The sequence below is a fragment of the Lactuca saligna genome, chromosome 7 (assembly GCF_052625555.1).
Source record: "Lactuca saligna cultivar CGN05327 chromosome 7, ASM5262555v1, whole genome shotgun sequence".
Classification (NCBI taxonomy): Eukaryota; Viridiplantae; Streptophyta; class Magnoliopsida; order Asterales; family Asteraceae; genus Lactuca; species Lactuca saligna.
This window is the reverse complement of record NC_136423.1, coordinates 36,283,910-36,296,876: the sequence shown is the minus strand read 5'-3', so window position 1 is coordinate 36,296,876 and position 12,967 is coordinate 36,283,910. Positions and strand designations below refer to the sequence as shown.

The window sequence follows — 12,967 nt, the reverse complement described above, 5'->3', positions numbered from 1 at the left end:
ATCGGATCCAAATAGGGTTACTAGATAAAGTATAAACCAAATGGATAATTTTAATGATACAAGAGTCGACTCACTGCAAAAAGGGTTGACACAAATGGTAATGGTTGACTACCACGATATGTTCGCCCCGATCGCCAAGTTCATCAGTGTGAGAACACTTCTGGAGGTGGTCATCAAGAAGAACTAGATTATTCACCAACTCGATCTCAACAATGCATTCCTACATATAGATTTACATGAGGAAGTGTAAATGAAGACTCCTCAAGTGTTTGCTCAAGATAACAAAACGCATGTTTGTCAGTTGTAAAAATCATTAGATGGATTGAAGCAAGTGTTTTAGAATTGGTATCACAAATTCACCACATTTCTTTTAAACATAAAGTTGAGTCAATCCAAGATCGACCACTCTTTGTTCATACAAAAGGACGAAGAAAGCTTTGTTATCATTTTAATTTATGTGGATGAAGTTATTATAGTTGGAAACAACCTCGATCGAATTTAGAAAATAAAAACAAATTGATGAAGCCTTCAACATCAAGGACATTAGTGCATTAAAATATGTCCTTGGTATAAAATTAGCAAGGACACACTACAACTTGGTTCTAAGCCAACGAAAGTATGTTTTGGACATCCTTGAAGATAATGGAATGTCGGGGTGTAACCTGAGTTCATTTCCCATTGAGCAAAACTTGAAGTTAGATAAAGGAGAATCATAAGCTATGGTTGAACCTAGCCAATATCGCCGACTCATAAAATGGCTACTTTACCTCTAGGCTACTCGTTCTGACATAACATATGTTGTTAATGTCCTAAGTCAGTTTGTTGTTGATCCTCGATAAAATCATATGAAGGCTGTGAATTGGATGCTTATGTACTTAAAAGGAACACCAGGTCAAGGAATCCTCCTTCCTCGTATGGAAGAATCAATATTAACTTGATTTTATGATTCTGATTGGCTCAGATGTCCTTATACGATACGCTCCAGAACGCGATACTTGCTCATTCTTGGAGGTGTGTCTATCTCTTGGAAAACAAAAAAAATATCAGTTGTCTGTTGATCATCCATGGAAGCAGAGTATCGAGGATTGACTTCTTCAGTTAGTGAAGTTCTATGGATGTGATGGCTGCTTAATGATGTGTAAGTGTTCATTGACTTGCCACCCACATTATTTTGTGACAACCAGGCTGCATGCCACTATTATAACAATCCAGTATTCCATGAACGCACAAAACATGTCTACAGTGATTGTTTCTTTGTCCGTGAAATAGTTGCTTCTCAAGAAATTCTTCCAATCAAGATTGAAAATAAAATGCAACTCGCTGACTTATTGACAAAAGGGCTTGGCATACATCAACTTCTATTCTTGCATGGAAAGATGGGCATTAAGAATTTACATGCCCCATCTTGAGGGGCCGTATAGGATATAGGATAATATTTTATGTTTATTGTTTGCTATTATGCTTATCATTTCCTAGCTTCTAGCTTATGTTTAGGGTATACACTTTTCTTGTATCTATTTATTCCCTCTTAAACATGATAATCAATAAGAGATTGAAACAGATTACTCTTGATATCATCAAAATTCTAGAAAAAGTTTTACTTTCCTTGGGACTTATAAGTGAGTATCCAAATAAAGTATCGAAACAGATCCAAATGCACTATTATGGTCGTAGATTGTTATTGGCCTTGGCCTTTTTTTTTTTTTTTTATGTAGGTCTATCAATTGAGGCTAGCCCACTTGGTAAAGGTGGAAGCCTTTTAAATTGAATGTCCTGGGTTCAAACGCACTAAGCAACCGTTCCAATAATAAAAGTAGGTCTAATTTTCTCCCTATATATATTACTAGTAAACCCTATGACTTTAATGTAAAAGTAGGTCTAATTTTCTCCCTATATATATTACTAGTAAACCCTATGACTTTAATGTTTCGAAATCAGTAGATCGCTCTAGTTCATGTGTTGACACAACATGCCTACCCCAATCATATGAACACATTAATTCTTGTGCACTGATTATTTTGTAAGCATTTTTTATTGTGTGTTTGCCATTTGAAACCTTAACATGATCATAACAATGTAAAAGGAAGAAACAAGTGGAAAGAATATTGTTTCCTGGTGCCATGTATCGTATTGTTCCTAAAGTTGTAGTTCTTAGCATAAATTCTTCTTCACCAAACATTTTGGCAATACCGAAATCACAAACACGTGCGTTCATATCATTATCAAGTAGGACATTGCTTGGTTTCAAATCACAATGAATAATAGACGTCATTTGGCCATGATGTAGATACTCCAGGGCGGATGCAACATCGATCATTATTTGTAGTCGTTGGACAACACTCAGATGATTATTGTGGGAGTACAACCATTTCTCTAGGTTCCCATTCGACATATATTCCATAACTAAGCATCTAAAATCCAAGTTACTGCAACTACTAATGATTCTAACAAGATTCCTATGGCGAATATTGCGTAGTACTCCACATTCAAAATCGAAACTCTTTGACCCACGCTCTGAGAGCAAGTTGAAAACTTTTACTGCAACAGTTGCACCATTAGAGAGCTTCCCTTTGTACACCGAGCCATAAGCCCCATGCACAATCAAGTTGCTTTCGTCAAATGATTATGTTGCTCTTACAAGTTCATAATAAGATAATCTTGTAAGTTGATGATGTGACATCCCCATTTTCACGGCCAGAAAAGACCGATTTTGTTTATGCTTTATAAAAATCAGAGTACTTCATTTTATAAAAAGGTTGCGGAATTTGTTCCCAGAAAAACACGATAAATACGTTATTAAAACATTTTCGAAGAAACGTATTTTTATTCATTTAAAACGTTTGGGATGTCATCGTTAATACAGAAACATAAGCATAAACAGAACTTACATGTATTTACACTAGTGATCTACATCTCTTTAAATCTCTCAGTGTAAAGTGACTTCGTATCAACACCTGTGATATAAATAAACTGAGTGGGTCAGGTTGGGAAACCTGGTGAGTACATAGGGTTTTCAACCCACAATAATATAATTATTATGTTCAATCAAAGAATCAACCCAATTACCCATCCCCGTTATCTTTTTTTTTACTCTTTAAGGATTTATCCTAAGAGTCATCTATTCTTCATTCGTTTATTCCGAAGTCCCTTACTTCCAGGGTTCTAGGACTGGCACTAAATCCATAGCTGCCAATGTTCGTTCATAAAGCACTAATTCCATAGCTGCTATAGTCTATTCATCGGGTACTAAATCCATAGCTACCAGTCTTTATCTAATAGGTACTAAGTCCATAGCTACCAATGTTCAACAGGTACTAAATCCATAGCTACCAACGTCTAACAGGTACTAAGTCCATAGCTACCGGTGTTTGTCCCATAGGCACTAAGTCTATAGCTGCGAATGTATACTCACATCATCTTCTATCTATCATCATTTATCTACCCATCATCATACCCAACATATTCGTATATATAAAATACGTATACAGTTTAAATCCTTTAAAACATGTATAAAACGTTCATCCAGCATAGACAGCAAGTATTCAGATAATATGCACACATAGCACGTAGTTTATATAAAATACTTCATATCTATGTGTAAGATGAAAGAGACTATGCACTCACAACACGTAAATTATATAATAAATACTTCATATCTATGTGTAAGATGAAAGGGACCATGCACTCACCTGAGAAGGTGGTGATTCCGAACTCAGACAGCGCTTCGCTTCTTAAATAGAAATTTCTTCGACGAAACCTAGTATTATTACCACTAGAGTTTAGTTTATTATTCGCCGAGACTAATTAATAGTCTAGCTATTATTATTATTATATAAGCGTAAAAAAAAATACTTATATAACCCATAATAATAGCCCAAGTATTTATTATAAGTTCATAATAACAATACTAATTTTAAATATAAGCTATATTAAAATAAGGTAAGCATAACTTACTTACAAGGGGGTTTTAGCTAGGAGTCGGGCTCTGCAGGGGCAGAACTTCGTCGCTGAATCTTTCTAAGAAAGATTCGTGCAGCGCTTCAGCGCTCACCTTACTATACTAAACTACAGAAAGAGAAGTCGAATCACGAGGGACCGAAATGCTCGGGGGATAAGGAGAGAAAGACTCTTGAATCAAGAGAATGGTGCAAGAAATATGAGAGCCCAAGCCTCTTATTTATAGTAATTGAATTTACAAAAACTACCCTCTATAATTACTTAATAACCTTATAGTTATATAAACAACTAAACACCCCTCTATAATACTATTTTAAATGGATTTAATGATATTTGTACTAAACTAATGTCGAAAGAACTCAACATTAGTCTTATAATGACCGCATTGTCGATACCTTTCTAATGATATATACATATGTATATATATGTGTACGTATACATGTTTTATACTTTATTTTAATACGTAAATATGCTATTATAATTTGTAACTCGTTCATACGAACTCCGTTTTTGACGTTCTTTATATCCGCGCGTAGGTGGAGACGTACTCTACAACTTTCGTTTAGACTCCGTCGGCTAATTTTGACTTTATTTTTAAAGTTATATTTTTAACAGGCCGGGACAGGATTGGTCCGTTAAAATCTCATAACTTCTTTATCCGATGTCCATTTTCATCTGTCTTTTTATCGTTACGCTACTAATAACGAGATCTTCGATTCTTGTTTAGGTTGTGTCAGCTAAAAATCAATCGATCTAAAATTCGAATTTCGGGCTGTACACCGCTAATCCGAAACTTCGAAAAATCATAACTTCTTCATACGAAGTCAGATTTGGGCGTTCTTTTTATCGATGTTCTTAGTTTAACATATTCTACGACTTTCGTTTAGAGCGCTAAGGCTAAATCTCTCTCTATCATAAATTTACTATTTACGCTTCCCGACGCCGTGCCGGTTCCGACACGAAACTTCGACGGGTCATAACTTCTTCGTTATAACTCGGATTTCGGCGTTCGTTATATGTACGGAAACCTTGTGACATATTCTACAACTTGGTTAAGATTATTTATTCTAAATAATCTTTTTGTCGAAAAGTTGTTTTTAACCCCTATTGCCTTTAAATTGACTAGCCCAGATCTGCGGGCGTTACAATTATCTCCCCCTTAGGATGATTACGTCCCGGAATCATCAACGAAACAAGGATCGTATAATGACTCCATACGTCATCTCTTCATCCTAGGTAATAATTATAAATTCTTTATTCCTTCAAGTCTATCTCTTAGACTTATTGACTGTAAGTAGTACTTGATCGTGCACCTGCTCTCTACCTCACACTAGACTTCAAATTATGACCTATCATTATGTGATGCACGTTTAGACTTAGGTCTCTTAGAGTTAAATTCTAAAATAGACTATGCCTTCCTTCATGTTCTAATGTGATATAATCACACTTTAACATGTAGCGTTTCTGGCTACCAACTTCTTTAACAACGAACGCGATACTTCTATTGATCGCTTTGATTTCAATTGTTTGGTTTAAGTCGGATGCTACATCGAACTTGGTTCCCTGAACCACGCAACATACTGATCGTAGTCAGACTCAATTCGGTACGACCACTAGGGTCGGAAATTAACAATCTTTTTAGTCATTATCGAAACGATGGTAATGACATACTTGAAAAAAAACAGAATCAGTTACTAGCTTCTTGGTAACCTTGTGACTTTCCCTGATCCAAGTGTGAGTCCTGTGCTTCCGGTAGTATAGGCCTCTACTACCATTCACACCTACTCATACTCGTCCCAAGTATTGTCCCGCAGTTTCCCAAGTCACCATGCAACAATTCATACAATCATTCAACACATCAGATAACAAAACGAAGGTTTTATATCATTTCTTGAAACGATTACATAGGTGTTCAAGTTCACCCTAGACTATGCCTCTACTAGGCTACATCATACGAAACTATGACTACTGCATAATCCGATCCTCGGGTAAGAAGTCCTCATTCTTGATTCCTCGCATGGTTCTCTGCTTCGTCGAGGATCATGTGAAATGCCCTTGGCCTTGGTGGCGTTTCTGGTCTTGCTGCTTTATTTTTCTTTGGGCAGTCTCTGGACATGTGCCCCTTGCCTCCACATCTATAGCATACTTTGTCATTATGCGTGCAGTCTTTGGAATAGTGACCAGTCCTCCCACACTTGTAACAAGTCACTTCTTCGTTGCACTTTCCACCATGCTTCTTCTTGCATCTATCACACCATCTTGCTTCACCTCCATTTGCTCCTCCAAACTTTGAGAATTTGCTTTCCTTGTTCGGCCTCGAAGATCCTTCAAACTTCCGCTTCTCTCCTACCTTATCTTTTTCTAGACCTTTTTCTCTTATCTGGGCCTCTACGTTCTTAGCTGCCCTAACAGCTGCTTTCAAAGTAGTTGCCATTTTGACCATTGGGCCAAAGTCAATGGGTAGTCCGTTAGCAAACCTATCAATCTTAGAGAGTTCAGTAGGCACCAAGTAGGGGAATAGCTTCATCCTTTCGGTGAATGCGGTGGCATACTCGTCAATACTCATCTTTCCTTTCTTCAGGTTCTGAAACTCGTTGTTTAGGTCTATCAGATCTATCTCCGAGCAGTATTGCATTTTCAACTGTTCCAAAAACTCTTCCCACGACATCCTTAAGGCTTCTCCTCGTGGCATCGTATCTGCCAATAGCTTCCACCAGCTCAAGACTCCAGTTTTCAGCTGTCTTACTGCGAAGACAGTCTTCTGTTTCTCGTTACAGCTGCAGCTCTCAAACACCATCTCCATCTCAGAGATCCAATCCATAATCTCAACCGGCTTCGGGCTTCCTGAGAGATTTGGGGGTTTCGCACCCAAGAAATTCTTGTATATCCGCCCATCCTTGTTGTTTCTCCCTTCAGGGTCATCCCTTTGCTCACCTTGAGTCCCTACTTGACTCACTTGGCGGCTGTAGTTCCCTTCCTTTGATTGCTCGGGAACTGGCTCTGTCGGTTCAACATGTACGGTAGGTTCGTCCCTATTTAACATTTGTCTCATTTCTTCCCTTTGTTCAGCCAACATAGCCCGAATCATGGCTTGAACTCCAGCCATGGTGACTGGATCAAGCGCAACTTCTTCTACAATAGGTATTTGCTGAACCACTGGGGGTCGGATCCTGTTCCCATTTGCGTTTACGTTTCCGCTACGGGTTCTTGCCATCTTGATCTATACACCGAATAAGGTGAATCTAGATCTTAATTTAGGATTGACGTCTTAAATCATCCTTATCACTCCGAAACGTTTATATGCTAGTTCTAATATCGTAGTCGTACATTTAGAATCCTAAACACATAAGGTTTCCAGATCCGGTCGGCAACAGACCATAGATCCGAACAACTAACAGCATATCAGGCACAAGTATTTAGCACATAAAAGCATTTTAGGCATAATTCCTAAAATAAGCTAGTGCTCACACCTCACAATCATCACTTAGCATTCTAAGTTTAAGTCTAGAAATAGATTCATATTCCTAGTTCGCTTAAACTAATGCTCTGATACCAACTGTGACATCCCCATTTTCACGGCCAGAAAAGACCGATTTTGTTTATGCTTTATAAAAATCAGAGTACTTCATTTTATAAAAAGGTTGCGGAATTTGTTCCCAGAAAAACACGATAAATACGTTATTAAAACATTTTCGAAGAAACGTATTTTTATTCATTTAAAACGTTTGGGATGTCATCGTTAATACAGAAACATAAGCATAAACAGAACTTACATGTATTTACACTAGTGATCTACATCTCTTTAAATCTCTCAGTGTAAAGTGACTTCGTATCAACACCTGTGATATAAATAAACTGAGTGGGTCAGGTTGGGAAACCTGGTGAGTACATAGGGTTTTCAACCCACAATAATATAATTATTATGTTCAATCAAAGAATCAACCCAATTACCCATCCCCGTTATCTTTTTTTTTACTCTTTAAGGATTTATCCTAAGAGTCATCTATTCTTCATTCGTTTATTCCGAAGTCCCTTACTTCCAGGGTTCTAGGACTGGCACTAAATCCATAGCTGCCAATGTTCGTTCATAAAGCACTAATTCCATAGCTGCTATAGTCTATTCATCGGGTACTAAATCCATAGCTACCAGTCTTTATCTAATAGGTACTAAGTCCATAGCTACCAATGTTCAACAGGTACTAAATCCATAGCTACCAACGTCTAACAGGTACTAAGTCCATAGCTACCGGTGTTTGTCCCATAGGCACTAAGTCTATAGCTGCGAATGTATACTCACATCATCTTCTATCTATCATCATTTATCTACCCATCATCATACCCAACATATTCGTATATATAAAATACGTATACAGTTTAAATCCTTTAAAACATGTATAAAACGTTCATCCAGCATAGACAGCAAGTATTCAGATAATATGCACACATAGCACGTAGTTTATATAAAATACTTCATATCTATGTGTAAGATGAAAGAGACTATGCACTCACAACACGTAAATTATATAATAAATACTTCATATCTATGTGTAAGATGAAAGGGACCATGCACTCACCTGAGAAGGTGGTGATTCCGAACTCAGACAGCGCTTCGCTTCTTAAATAGAAATTTCTTCGACGAAACCTAGTATTATTACCACTAGAGTTTAGTTTATTATTCGCCGAGACTAATTAATAGTCTAGCTATTATTATTATTATATAAGCGTAAAAAAAAATACTTATATAACCCATAATAATAGCCCAAGTATTTATTATAAGTTCATAATAATAATACTAATTTTAAATATAAGCTATATTAAAATAAGGTAAGCATAACTTACTTACAAGGGGGTTTTAGCTAGGAGTCGGGCTCTGCAGGGGCAGAACTTCGTCGCTGAATCTTTCTAAGAAAGATTCGTGCAGCGCTTCAGCGCTCACCTTACTATACTAAACTACAGAAAGAGAAGTCGAATCACGAGGGACCGAAATGCTCGGGGGATAAGGAGAGAAAGACTCTTGAATCAAGAGAATGGTGCAAGAAATATGAGAGCCCAAGCCTCTTATTTATAGTAATTGAATTTACAAAAACTACCCTCTATAATTACTTAATAACCTTATAGTTATATAAACAACTAAACACCCCTCTATAATACTATTTTAAATGGATTTAATGATATTTGTACTAAACTAATGTCGAAAGAACTCAACATTAGTCTTATAATGACCGCATTGTCGATACCTTTCTAATGATATATACATATGTATATATATGTGTACGTATACATGTTTTATACTTTATTTTAATACGTAAATATGCTATTATAATTTGTAACTCGTTCATACGAACTCCGTTTTTGACGTTCTTTATATCCGCGCGTAGGTGGAGACGTACTCTACAACTTTCGTTTAGACTCCGTCGGCTAATTTTGACTTTATTTTTAAAGTTATATTTTTAACAGGCCGGGACAGGATTGGTCCGTTAAAATCTCATAACTTCTTTATCCGATGTCCATTTTCATCTGTCTTTTTATCGTTACGCTACTAATAACGAGATCTTCGATTCTTGTTTAGGTTGTGTCGGCTAAAAATCAATCGATCTAAAATTCGAATTTCGGGCTGTACACCGCTAATCCGAAACTTCGAAAAATCATAACTTCTTCATACGAAGTCAGATTTGGGCGTTCTTTTTATCGATGTTCTTAGTTTAACATATTCTACGACTTTCGTTTAGAGCGCTAAGGCTAAATCTCTCTCTATCATAAATTTACTATTTACGCTTCCCGACGCCGTGCCGGTTCCGACGCGAAACTTCGACGGGTCATAACTTCTTCGTTATAACTCGGATTTCGGCGTTCGTTATATGTACGGAAACCTTGTGACATATTCTACAACTTGGTTAAGATTATTTATTCTAAATAATCTTTTTGTCGAAAAGTTGTTTTTGACCCCTATTGCCTTTAAATTGACTAGCCCGGATCTGCGGGCGTTACAGATGACCTAAAGATGGCTCTATATTTTTTTCTAATCTTTGTTTTATGTCTTCTCAATAAATAAACAATGGAAGCTAACCCGACTGCTGATGTGATGATGGGTAATATATACTTGAGAGAAGACAAAAATCTCGACTCATGATGTCCGCTTCTGCATAACAATACTTTCAGTCTTGGTGCACCACATAGATTTTTATTATGCATAAAGGATGAAGCGGTGAAGTTATCAAATTGACCCTTACTTGGGATTTCTCCTTGTAGCATATTGTAAGACAGATTTAAGTGTTCTAGATACCTGAGTGCCTATAAAGATCTAGGAATCAAACCAGATAGATTATTTTGAGATAAATCCAAAGAGTCTAAACTTATTAACGTGCCAATCGACTCAGGAATTGAACCTTGCAGGTTGTTATGGGCCAAGGAGAGTTTACTCAGCATTTGGAAGCCACCAAGGTTACCAGGAATACTACCTGAAAGTCTATTAAATGACAAGTCCAATGTGCTAAGAGGTGAATTGGAGCTTCCAACACTTGATGGTAAATCACCGATTAAAAGATTTAAAGACAAGTTTAGGACCACAAGCGATTTATGGCTCCACAATGTCGCCGGTGTGGTGGAGTTGAATGTATTGGAGTCCAAGAATAACCACGTAAGAGAACCAGTATCTCTCAAGCATGGTGGTATATTTCCTGAGAGCCGGTTGTTACTTAAATATAATTCACCCATGTTTTTCAAGAGACAAAATTCACCTGGAATCCTTCGTTGTAATCTGTTACTTTCAAGATACAACTGGCCAATATTTTCCAGCTTACCAAGTGTGGCAAGGATGTTACCCTCCAACTCATTCATGTCCAAACTTAAAGTTCTCAAACTAGTCAAGTTGCCAATTCCACTTGGAATGTTGCCTTTGATTCCACAGTCAAATGCTTGAAATACCTCGAGAGATGTAGAGAGGTTGCCTAAGGAATCTGGAAGGAATGCATTCAATGGGTTTTTTGCAACGCTGAGCATCCTCAACTTTCGGCAATTTGTCAGTGAAGACAAGAATTCTATTTCTGAACCTTCAGTGGTGAAATAGTTTTGACTGAAATGTAGTCGCTCCAACAGTTCTAATCTACCAATTATAAACGGTATGGGACCAGTAAATGAGTTTATAGATATATCTATAGTAGAGAGTTTGGAAGCATTGATGATTGTGTTAGGAAGGCTTCCATGGAATTTGTTATCGCTCAAATATAGTTCTTCAAAATTGGGAAGCCAGAAACCCACCGCTGCAAGTATATCCCCTGAAAATAAATTCTGAGTTAAGTCCAACATCTTAAGTGTTAAGATGTTGAATCTAGTATTTCCACTGAAGAAATTTCCTTTTAAACTCAATTGCTCAAGCTGATCAAGGTACCAGATCTCATCTGGAATAGCTCCTGCCACAACGTATAAAAAGGCAAATCTGTTAAAAGTTTAATTTTACATAGATTTTGTATGTCATTAATTTCTTCACATGGGTGTTAAAATTAAATTACATTATAAGGAAATCTAGGATGGTAAGCTTTACAAAATTTATTATTTTTGCCAATTTTTTTTAACCTATATTTATGAAAAACATATCCCTATACGAATAAAAAAGTAGCTTTTTTTTTATCATGTATCATCATATTAGACATTTTAATTAATATGTTGCCACTTGTCAATCTATTAGTTTCCATTTTAAATTTATTAGACCTCCTCATTAATGTGATTCTATTTTAAATTTTAAATTTTAAATTATTGTTTTCATTAATTCACAAATAAAAAATATCTAATATATATATTAAAAATTAATTTTATATATTATTTGAATCAATGATTATAATTTCACATATATCTCTTAAATTAATAATTTATTTAAAATAACTTATTAATAGTTTTGAGTTTTTATTAATAGTTTTGAGGTTTTACTATAAAAGTTTGATTAATTTTATAACCGTGGTTCCTACGGGTTATAAACTAGTATGGTTATAAACACTCTCCAATAGTTAACCTTTTTATAACTTTTTTTTTGAAATTAATTAATTTATCTTTATTTTTTAGTATGTTATATAAATTCACCTATAATTTTCAAATTTTCGAGTCATTGTTATATTTTTGAAAAATATAATTAGTAGGTATCATTATTGTAATAAATAAAAAAGCAGAAAATAGTAGGTTACTGGATATGAAACAAGTTTAATAGAAAACTATACTTACACTAGGAAAACAGAAAACCTTTTATCTAGCCCTGTTGAAAATACCCGTTACCCGAATTACCCACCTGATTTTTTCGGGTATCGGGTAAATCCGATTTCGGGGGTTTTTTTCGGGTAATCGGGTAACCGATTTTTTTTTCCAGTTCGGGTAAAGGGTACGTTTGTTGGGTTCAAGGATTACCCGAATTACCCAATTTATCTTTAAGAAAATATGGCCCAATATGTAAATACCACTTATCCCTTTTATGTATGTCCGTCCTAATTTCATTATTTCTATTTACCTCGTTCTTTTTCTTTCTAACCCTCATTCTCGATCACTAACGTCATAAAAAAAAAAAAAAAAAAAAACCCCTCGTCGTTCGTCTTCACTGCTTATCAGCTTGTCATCGTTGGTCATCAGCTTTGTTTTGTGAAACTACGGTTAGTTATCTTATTGTCTTTGATTTGCAGAGTGAAGTTACATTCGTGCTATCTTAATACTTAGGATTAATTCGAAGCTTCTTGTTTAAAATTATTGTACTTTATGGAATGAAATATGATCATAGTTAATTTGATTTGGGTGTCACGAAGAAATCATAAAAGCATTTACTTTGATTATAGAAAAAAAGATAGAGAGTAGGGTCCTCCACTTAGTTTTTGTTTTGTCTTTGGTTTCTTGTCTTCGCATTTGGGATTTTAAATATCTAGTATATAAAAACAAATAAATTCACTGTTAAACTTGAAAATTTAGTCAAAAAAATTTCATGGCTGCAAACAGGTGCCAAAAAATCAGATTTTGCACTAACATACTATCTAATAAC

The 12,967-nt window shown here is 35.8% G+C and overlaps 1 pseudogene; it reads right to left on the bottom strand.

The window, feature by feature from the left end:
• Nucleotides 1–12,475, bottom strand: part of LOC145006828 (uncharacterized) — a 42,141-nt pseudogene extending 29,666 nt beyond the window's left edge.
• Between the last annotated feature and the right edge of the window lie 492 nt (nucleotides 12,476–12,967).